At 44.3% G+C, this 8,903-nt stretch overlaps 1 pseudogene; it reads left to right on the top strand.

The window, feature by feature from the left end:
* Positions 1 to 2,314: 2,314 nt before the first annotated feature.
* Positions 2,315 to 7,039, top strand: LOC140391321 (nucleolin-like; annotated as a pseudogene).
* Positions 7,040 to 8,903: the final 1,864 nt, after the last annotated feature.

Below are 8,903 nucleotides of genomic sequence, written 5' to 3'. Positions count from 1 at the left end.
TCTGACCCCGCCCCCCCAGTCCCTGCATTGCCCCTCCACATCCCCCCCTAGGGAACAAGGAAAAAGATGGAAAATTATAGGACAATTAGCCTAACCTCGGTTGTTGGCAAGATTCTAGAATCCATTGTTAAGGATGAGATTTCTAAATTCTTGGAAGTGCAGGGTCGGATTAGGACAAGTCAGCGTGGATCTAGTAAGGGGAGGTCGTGCCTGACAAACCTGTTAGAGTTCTTTGAAGAGATAACAAATAGGTTAGACCAAGGAGAGCCAATGGATGTTATTTATCTTGACTTCCAAAAGGCCTTTGATAAGGTGCCTCACGGGAGACTGCTGAGTAAAATAAGGGCCCATGGTATTCGAGGCAAGGTACTAACATGGATTGACGGTTGGCTGTCAGGCAGAAGGCAGAGAGTTGGGATAAAAGGTTCTTTTTCGGAATGGCAACCGGTGCTTTGTTGGGTATTCCCTGACTTGTCCTTTCTTCTCTTTAAAATAGGATTCTGTGACCGTAGCATTTTGGTTGCATCCAAATAGAAACCTGCCTTGCTCCTCCAATACGGGCAGGATCTCCATCTCTGGGGTACTTCTTCCCTGGGAAGGTACTTAGAGGGCCTGTCAAGTGCCTGATTGGAACAAAATGCAGTGAGCCTTCCGAAAAAAGGTGGGACTCGGGGTCCAATCAGGTCTGCAGCCGATGGCTGAGATCCTTGTCACCTCTACAAGATTCAGGCCAATATTTAACGATTCTAATTTTCCTCCGCTTGGTTTTCTAGCTCTGCCACTACATAATCCTCGTCTGAACTTGGCACATCCCCAAATTTATTCCTCTGGTGTTTTGCTTTGCACTTGATTATTTTTGGCTGCAATATTTGTTACTGTTTCAAACTTAATGATTGAATTATTACTGGATCCCCCGAGTGTTCTCCAGTTCCAGCTTGCAAAGCACTAAGGGGGCGATTCTCCAAAATGGAGACCAAGTGTCCGTGCGGTCGCGTTTCACGATGGCGCGAAACGGGCCAGAGTATGACCAATTCTGTCCCCCACAGGGGGCCAGCACGGCGCTGGAGTGGTTCACGCTGCTCCAGCATCCCTTCCCGGTGCCAAATCGGCACCGCGCCAACCCACGCATGCGCAGTTGGGCCGCGCCAACCTGCTCATGCGCAGGGGACTTCTTCAGCGCACCGGCCCTGACTCAACATGGTGTCGGTGTTCAGGGGCCGGCCGCGCAACAAAGTAGGCCCGGGGGGGAGAGGCCGTCCCGCCGATCAGTGGGCCCCGATCACGGGCCAGACCCCATTGGAGGCGCCCCCGGTGAAGGATCGCTTTTCCCCGCCCCACAGGCCGCCCCCCCGACCCTTCGCGCAGAGTTCCCGCCGGCAGCGACCAGGGGTGAACGGCGTCGGCGGGACTCTGTCGTATCCGCGCAGCCGGTCGGCCCATCCAGGCCGGAGAATCGGCAGCCCCGCCGATTCCAGCGACCCGCAAATGTGCCGATTCTCCGCACCTCGGAGAATCGTGCACCGGCGTCGGGGCGTCGTGGAGCGGTTGCGTGGTTCCCTGGCCGGGCGCGGGGCTCGGAGAATCACCCGCTACATCTGATAAAACATCTGCGATGGAACTCTACCCATTGAAATTTTGGCCATGTCCACTGGTTGGGATTCAATCACAAAAATTGACTCATTATCTAAATCTTCACTGAAAACCTCTTTTCCTTGCATTTTGTCCGAGGCATGCTGAGATGTTTTGTCAGATAATCTAATTTTGTTCCCATTTTGAGATGCTCTGTCACTTTGCTTTTATTCTGATAAGTGTGTGCAAGATCAGTAATATAGCCATTGTATCTGAAAAGTACAAGATATCTACGGTCCTATGCAAACATATACACAGACCAAGAGGTACAATGTTGTGCAAATACAATCAGCATTTATGAATTTTGCATGAGAATGTTCTGCACATAGAATCATAGAATCCCTACAGTGCAGAAGGAGGCCATTCAGCCCATCGAGTCTGCACCGACCCTCTGAAAGGGCACCCAACCTAGGCTCACACCCCCTTCCCCCGCCCTTTCCCTCTAACACCACCTAATCTTTGGACACTAAGGGGCAATTTAGCACAGCCAATCCACCTAACCTACACATCTTTGGACGGTTGATTTTAATAATTTAAGACTCATCAGATTATTAACAAATTGAATAGTTTGACTGAAAATCCATGAGATTTTCTACAAGCAGCTTTTTCATCTTCAGAAAGGGATGCTCATAGTTAATCACCTGAAATTGTAGACTATTTTTTGGAAAGAAATCGGCATGGGAGGATGCAGCGAACAGGAATAAGCTTCTTGTTTTTTGAAGAGAGACCGAGATCAGAAATTACTTTCATTGGAGAAAAGGAGACTGACCAGAAATATGCAGAAAAGAATTTTTCAAGAGATGCTAAACTCATTTTCAATGAAGGAAAGGAAAGGAGGTGAGCTGAGATATCTGGATCCTTAAATGCTTAGAACAGTGGATAATATACAAACAAAATTGTATTGACTAAGGGATGAATGTAACGTCGGCATTTTGGGGGCTTGTGGGATGTGCATTAGAAGTAGTCTCAATTAAATAGTCCCATCGCCATCTCCATCCAAAGCTGATGAGAGTAATGTTAGGGCCGGCAAGGCCAGTGTCATAATATACACCAGCATATCATGGTGCAGACACACACACTGATGGACACACAGCAAGACCAATCAACACACACAACACCACAGCCAATCACCAGTTACAGCACACTCATTATAAAGACAGAAGGCATCAGTTTTTCCGTTCATTCGGGATGCAGCCTCTCAGAAGGACAGAGCTTACAGCTTACAGCATGGATCTTCACCATGTGCTGAGTGCATAGACTGGTTAGGACAGGCATAGGTCTTTAGTTTAATCTAACATCATGTTAACCCACAGTGAAAGTATGTTCAACAGTCTCTAGCTTAATAAAATAGTGTTGTACTATTTTAAGTGTTGGTAGCCTGTATGTGTTCCACGGATCCAGAGCACCCAACTCATTAGCCAGCAATTGGGTCTGAGTAATGTTCGTTCTCGGGTGCATGCTTGGATAAATACCTTTTCACACCGTGGCTTGCCATATACATGTGACAGATGTAGGATTTGTAAATAAAGACTTTTGGCAGTCTCATTTTGTGCATCATGTGAAACATGATGCCAGGGGTGAGTCACCTGATGAGAGAATTTTGCTCTCTTTTCACTGAGGCATGTCAGCTGTAAGAACCAGTAGATGTGGCAAATCACCAGAGGATTATGTCCTGTCATGGGAAGGTCTTAGGACATCTTTGAGCAGAAGTCTGATCTGCCAAGGCATGACAATGTGTGCATTTTGCATGGAATGCAGCCTTTAAAACCTTGCTCTGCAACTTCAGACAGGTCATTGGCATCTGGGTATGTCATTCTGGAGTCAAGTTTTCCAGCACCTGCATCTATGGAGATAATGAGAGATTTGAGGGGGGATTTACAATTCTTCCAGTCTTAAGGGCAGAGCTATGAGATTGCCACTGAGTAGGGCAAGAAACCAGAACCGATAAGTGTAGCAACTGTGTTATCATTGATGGGGAAGGAGTACTACAAGTTGAATTGCACTGATTTCACTTCCAATTGGAACTGCGTCCCACTAAGTGCAGAGGCCAGCCACCTTGTCAAAGGTGGCAGAGTTTCCACCAGAGTGAGCCATAGATGCAATGTTACTGTGGAATGGAGACCCTTCAAAGGAGAAAAGAACTCAGGACCAGGCCACACAGCAAAGCCATAAACACAGATGAGATCCAATCAGCAAACTGAAACCTGGCAAAGCTGTGGCTTCAGAGCAAATCTACACTGAATTCCTTAAGCACCTTGGCCCCATGTTGACAAAATGGTTCGCAGTATTCCTGACCAGAATCATTCAGGAGAAGCAACTGCCAAAGATTTGGCGGAAAACTAAGATCATCGCAATCCCCAAGCCTGGAAAGGATCCTAAAGAAGCTTCCAGTTACAGACTAATTTCTCTTCTATCCATGTGTTATAAGCTGCCAGAAACAATCACCGTGCATCATATCCAATCAACTGTTACACTATCTATAGACCAAGCTGGATTTCATAAGGAACGCAGCACAGAAGAACAGTTACTGTCCCTCACCACCCACATCAAAAAAGCAATTGAATGCTGTCATCACCCACCTCAATCTTACTGCAACCTATGATACTGTGGTACAAAGGTCTACTGGTCAATATTTCTAGGTCTCACCATCCAGGGTTGTTGATACCATTCTTCTTCAAAACAGACTATTCTAATGCCTTATGGGGTCAAAGCCAGTACATGGAAGAGGCAGCGAAATGGCCTACCTCAATGGTCAATACTGGCCCTCACCTTATTCAACCTATACATAAATGACCTGCCAGGCACATGCAGCTGCAAATTACTCGATGCAGCTGACATCTGTTGTGCCGACTAAGTGAGAGATTTCAAGGACATTAACAGTGGTCCTAATGAGGACCTTACTAAATTCTCTGACTACTGTCAAAACTGGTGCCTCAAACCAAGTGTTGCCAAAACCGTATCATATGAAATGAAATGAAAATCGCTTATTGTCACAAGTAGGCTTCAAATGAAGTTACTGTGAAAAGCCCCTAGTCACCACATTCCAGCACCTGTTCGGGGAGGCTGTTATGGGAATTGAACCGTGCTGCTGGCCTGCCTTGGTCTGCTTTCAAAGCCAGCGATTTAGCCCTGAGCTAAACAGCCCCTAAACAGTCATATGTCTACCACTTTGAAAATGCAAGCGGTCATCAAGAACTTGACCTCTACCAAAACAGCAGCCGCATCAAACACCACCCTACACCTACTTATCTTGGTGTTGTTTTGGACCGCACACTGATCTTCAAGGCAAACCTCCAGAAAGTCTCAGCTAAATTGAAGTCTCACAACAATCTCATCAGCAAACTAGCAGGAACTTCTTGGGGAGGGGAGGCACCAGAACTTTAAGAACCTCCTCTTTGACCCTCTGCTACTCAGTAGTTGAGTACTGTGATTCTGTCTGGAAGAACTCTGCACACTGCAAACTAGTAGATTTCCATCTGAATGAGACCATGAGTAATATCACAGGAGTAATCCAATCAAAAACACAATTTTAAAAACATTTTCCAATTAAGGAACTTGTTTTTTCCTTAATTGGAAAAAATTAAGGAAATGTTTTTTCCTTACCCTGCACGTTTTGTGGGTTGTGGGATGAGACCCATGCAGACACGGGGAGAGTGTGCAAACTCCACAAGTATAGTGACCCGGGGCCAGTATTGAACTGGGTCTTCAGCACCATAAGGCAGCAGTGCAAACAACTGCACCCCCGTGCGGCAACAAACATAAATTGGCTCGCTGTGCTCTGAAACATTAGAAAATAATGTTGCATAGCTAGCACAGCACAATTGCTAGAAAGAGTGCACAAAAATCCAGATCTGCCATTGCTAGAAGACATCACCCATCCACCCAGCAAACACCTCATCTTAATGTGGCCATTTTGGACTAACATGCTTGAGCTAGGCAGCTCTGCTGCCGTCCTGTGAAAGGACCTGTGGTGCAACACCAGCAACACAGCCCAGAATCACCACTTGGTCAATGATCCTATGTTGGAAATCCCAGGTTACGACCTTCTCCAGAGCGAATGGGTCAAATTGAACAGGTTTCACACCAGAGTCAGACCCGACCACAACAGCCTCTTCCTTTGGGGACACCGTAACTCACTCCTATGCATTGTGGTGAAGTGCAAACCATGGTATATATAGTGGGCAAGTGCACCGACCTGTGCTTCAGTGGTGGGCTCACAGCGCTGGTGAGGAGGCTGCCAACTGACTGAAAATTTCAAATTTGACAGCGAGCTGTTCATCTATGCATACAATAATAGGAGTGGTATTGAAGAAGAAATTGAGACATTTGTGTCAATTAAATCTGGAAATAGAAAGTAAGTGTAGCAGAAAGCAGCGACTGCATCTAAAAAACAGAAGAATGAAAATATGCATCCTTTTTGCTATTTGTTGGAAAATAAAACTCTCAGAACTAAAATAATATTTTAGTCATAGACATCTGAATTGGATCAGTTGGTAATGTAGACCTTGAAGCTGAAGAACCACTGGGAAAGGCATTAGAATTCAGTGGAAACAAGGAGGTGCTAGGACTTGCAATTAAACTTGACAAAGCACACAGCAAGAAAAGCAATTCAGATAGCAAAGGAGGAAGGGCCTGTTGGACATTGTCAAAAATGGCTCATTCAAGATAACATAACCAGAAAGAGATTTTTGAGTATGCTTTTGACATTAACATTCTTGCACCTTGGGATGGATCGGGGACTCAGGGCATTGTGTATATTGAATTTGAAAAGGAAGCATCTGCAGACACCATTGGAACAAAAACAAGGCATTGAAGTTGAGGGCAGAGTTATTTCACTGTAGATAAGAGTCTGTTAAATGGATAAATGCTCATTGCAAATAACTTTGTATGCTGTACAACAGAAAAAACATTTCAGAGTATTTTTGAAAGAGCATCATTTCTCAAGATACCAAAGAAGAATACCAAAGAAGAATGTGAATCCATTGAGGATGCTAAAGAAGCTCTTGCGAATTATAGCAATACAGAAATTGAAGGGACAACTGTGAGGTTGCATTTCAGAAACTAAGGACACAGTTATTGTGATGGCACCAGCAAAACATGATTTGTGGCCTTTCTGTTGACACAACTGAAAAAACTTTAAAATAAACATTTGAATGAGCTGTGAGATCTAGAATTGCAACAGACAGAGAACCTGGAACATCATTCATTTTAGCTTTGTAGTTTTCTTATGAGGAGAAGATGTAAAATCAATGAAGGAAACAACAGAGGATGAGAAATTGATGGATGCCATTTTACACTTGACTTTCCTCAATCAAATGGCGAAAGCCAACAAGGTGGTCAGGGCTTTGGAAGAGCTAAAATAGGCCATGGCAAATTTGGAGGATTCATTATGTCTTTGTGTTTAGATTGAGTCTCTGTTGATTTGCCACACAATTGGACATTCCAGAATTCTGCATGGGTTAGCTGATTGAGCAGTTTGAGGTGTGTTTGGAGCTCTCAAAGTTTCTGAATGGATTTAAAATTAGGTACAGGCAGAAATTCTCGCTGGACCATTTTGGATTTTGTCAAATATATCAAGTATTCTGTTTTACCAATGTGTAAATGTGCTGTGTCCTATGATTTTGCAGTTAAAATATAAAGGCAACAAATTATTTTCTATGAAAATGGAGATGTTAGATGAATACCTTTGTATAATGTGGCTTGTCATACTCATGTGACCTTTGATGTCAGGATATATAAATAAAAGCTTTTGGGAGCAGCGAGTTAAGTTTCATAAACGCAGGTGTACAACAAAATGCAATATTCAGGAAAGATAGAAAGAAAGGAAAGGGAGGTGGGATAGCGTTGCTGGTTAAAGAGGACATTAGCCTGGATGTTGTGTAATCTGTATGGGTGGAACTACGGAATACCAAAAGGCAGAAAACATTAGTGGAAGTTGTGTATAGACCACCAAACAGTAGTTGTGAGTTTGGGGATGGCATCAAACAGGAAATTAGAGATGCGTGCAGTAAGGGTACAGCAGTTATTATGGGTGACTTCAATATGCATATTGTTTGGACTAATCAAACTGGTAGCAAAGCGATGGAGGAGGATTTCTTACAATGTCTCAGGGATGGTTTTCTCGACCAATATGTCGAGGCACCAAGGAAAGAGCAGGACATCCTCGACTGGGTATTGTGCAATGGGAGAGGATTAATTAGCAACATTGTGGTGCAAGATCTTTTAGGGATGAGTGACCATAATATGGTAAAATTCTTCATTCTAATAATCTTTATTATTGTCACAATTAGGCTAACATTAATACTGCAATGAAGTTACTGTGAAAATCCTCGAGTCGCCACACTCCGGCACCTGTTTGGGTACACAGAGGGAGAATTCAAAATGTCTAATTCACCTAACAAGCACGTCTTTCGTGATTTGTGAGAGGAAACTGGAGCGCCCGGAGGAAACCCACTTCTCTCTGGTCAGGCTTCAGTTTCTTTAGCTTTTCTTGCTTCGAGAATCTCGGTTCCTTCTGCAGCTTCTCTGGGATTTTGGGGTGCATCCTGCACCGCCACCATGTTCCAAATATCTGTTTGATGTTTCATGCAGATGTCTGAAGACTTATATGGTGAAATATGAACTGTTTATTGGTAACACATAGTTATGTACTTATCCCAGGTACTACCGTGTATAGGTGCGGTCTACATGCTGGCTCCTTCCAGTCTCTACTCACACACACAGTCTACTATCATGTGACTCTCTAAATCATACCCTGAGTGGTTCTGTCCTCCAGTTCCACATTAAATCTTGTTCTGCCAAATGTGCTCATACTACAATGGTATGCTGCTATCCCTTAAAATAATATACAACATAGCAGGTTATTGCAGTTTTGCTGAATAAAATGATACCCAAAGGTTCACGGGATCACAGATTGCAGGTCATGGTCATACATAATTTCCTCATTTTCATTGTTTTCAGGATTTAGTTGATATGGACAAGGCCACATTTATTGCCCATCCCAAAGTGAATGAAATGAAAATGAAAATCGCTTATTGTCACAAGTAGGCTTCAAATGAAGTTACTGTGAAAAGCCCCTAGTCGCCACATTCCAGCGCCTGTTCGGGGAGGCTGGTACGGGAAGTGCCCAGTGAGGTGGAGGGAGGTCTCCTCCTCAAACCACTGCAGTCCATTAGGTGATGCTGTTCCCACAACAATGTTCAGGAAAGACCATTACCCAGTGATGATGAAGGAACAGCACGATGTGCCGATATCAGAATGGTATCTGCCCTGGG

Source organism: Scyliorhinus torazame, chromosome 15 (assembly GCF_047496885.1).
Source record: "Scyliorhinus torazame isolate Kashiwa2021f chromosome 15, sScyTor2.1, whole genome shotgun sequence".
NCBI lineage: Eukaryota > Metazoa > Chordata > Chondrichthyes > Carcharhiniformes > Scyliorhinidae > Scyliorhinus > Scyliorhinus torazame.
The sequence above is the reverse complement of the archived record's forward strand: the minus strand, read 5'-3'. Positions and strand labels throughout refer to the sequence as shown.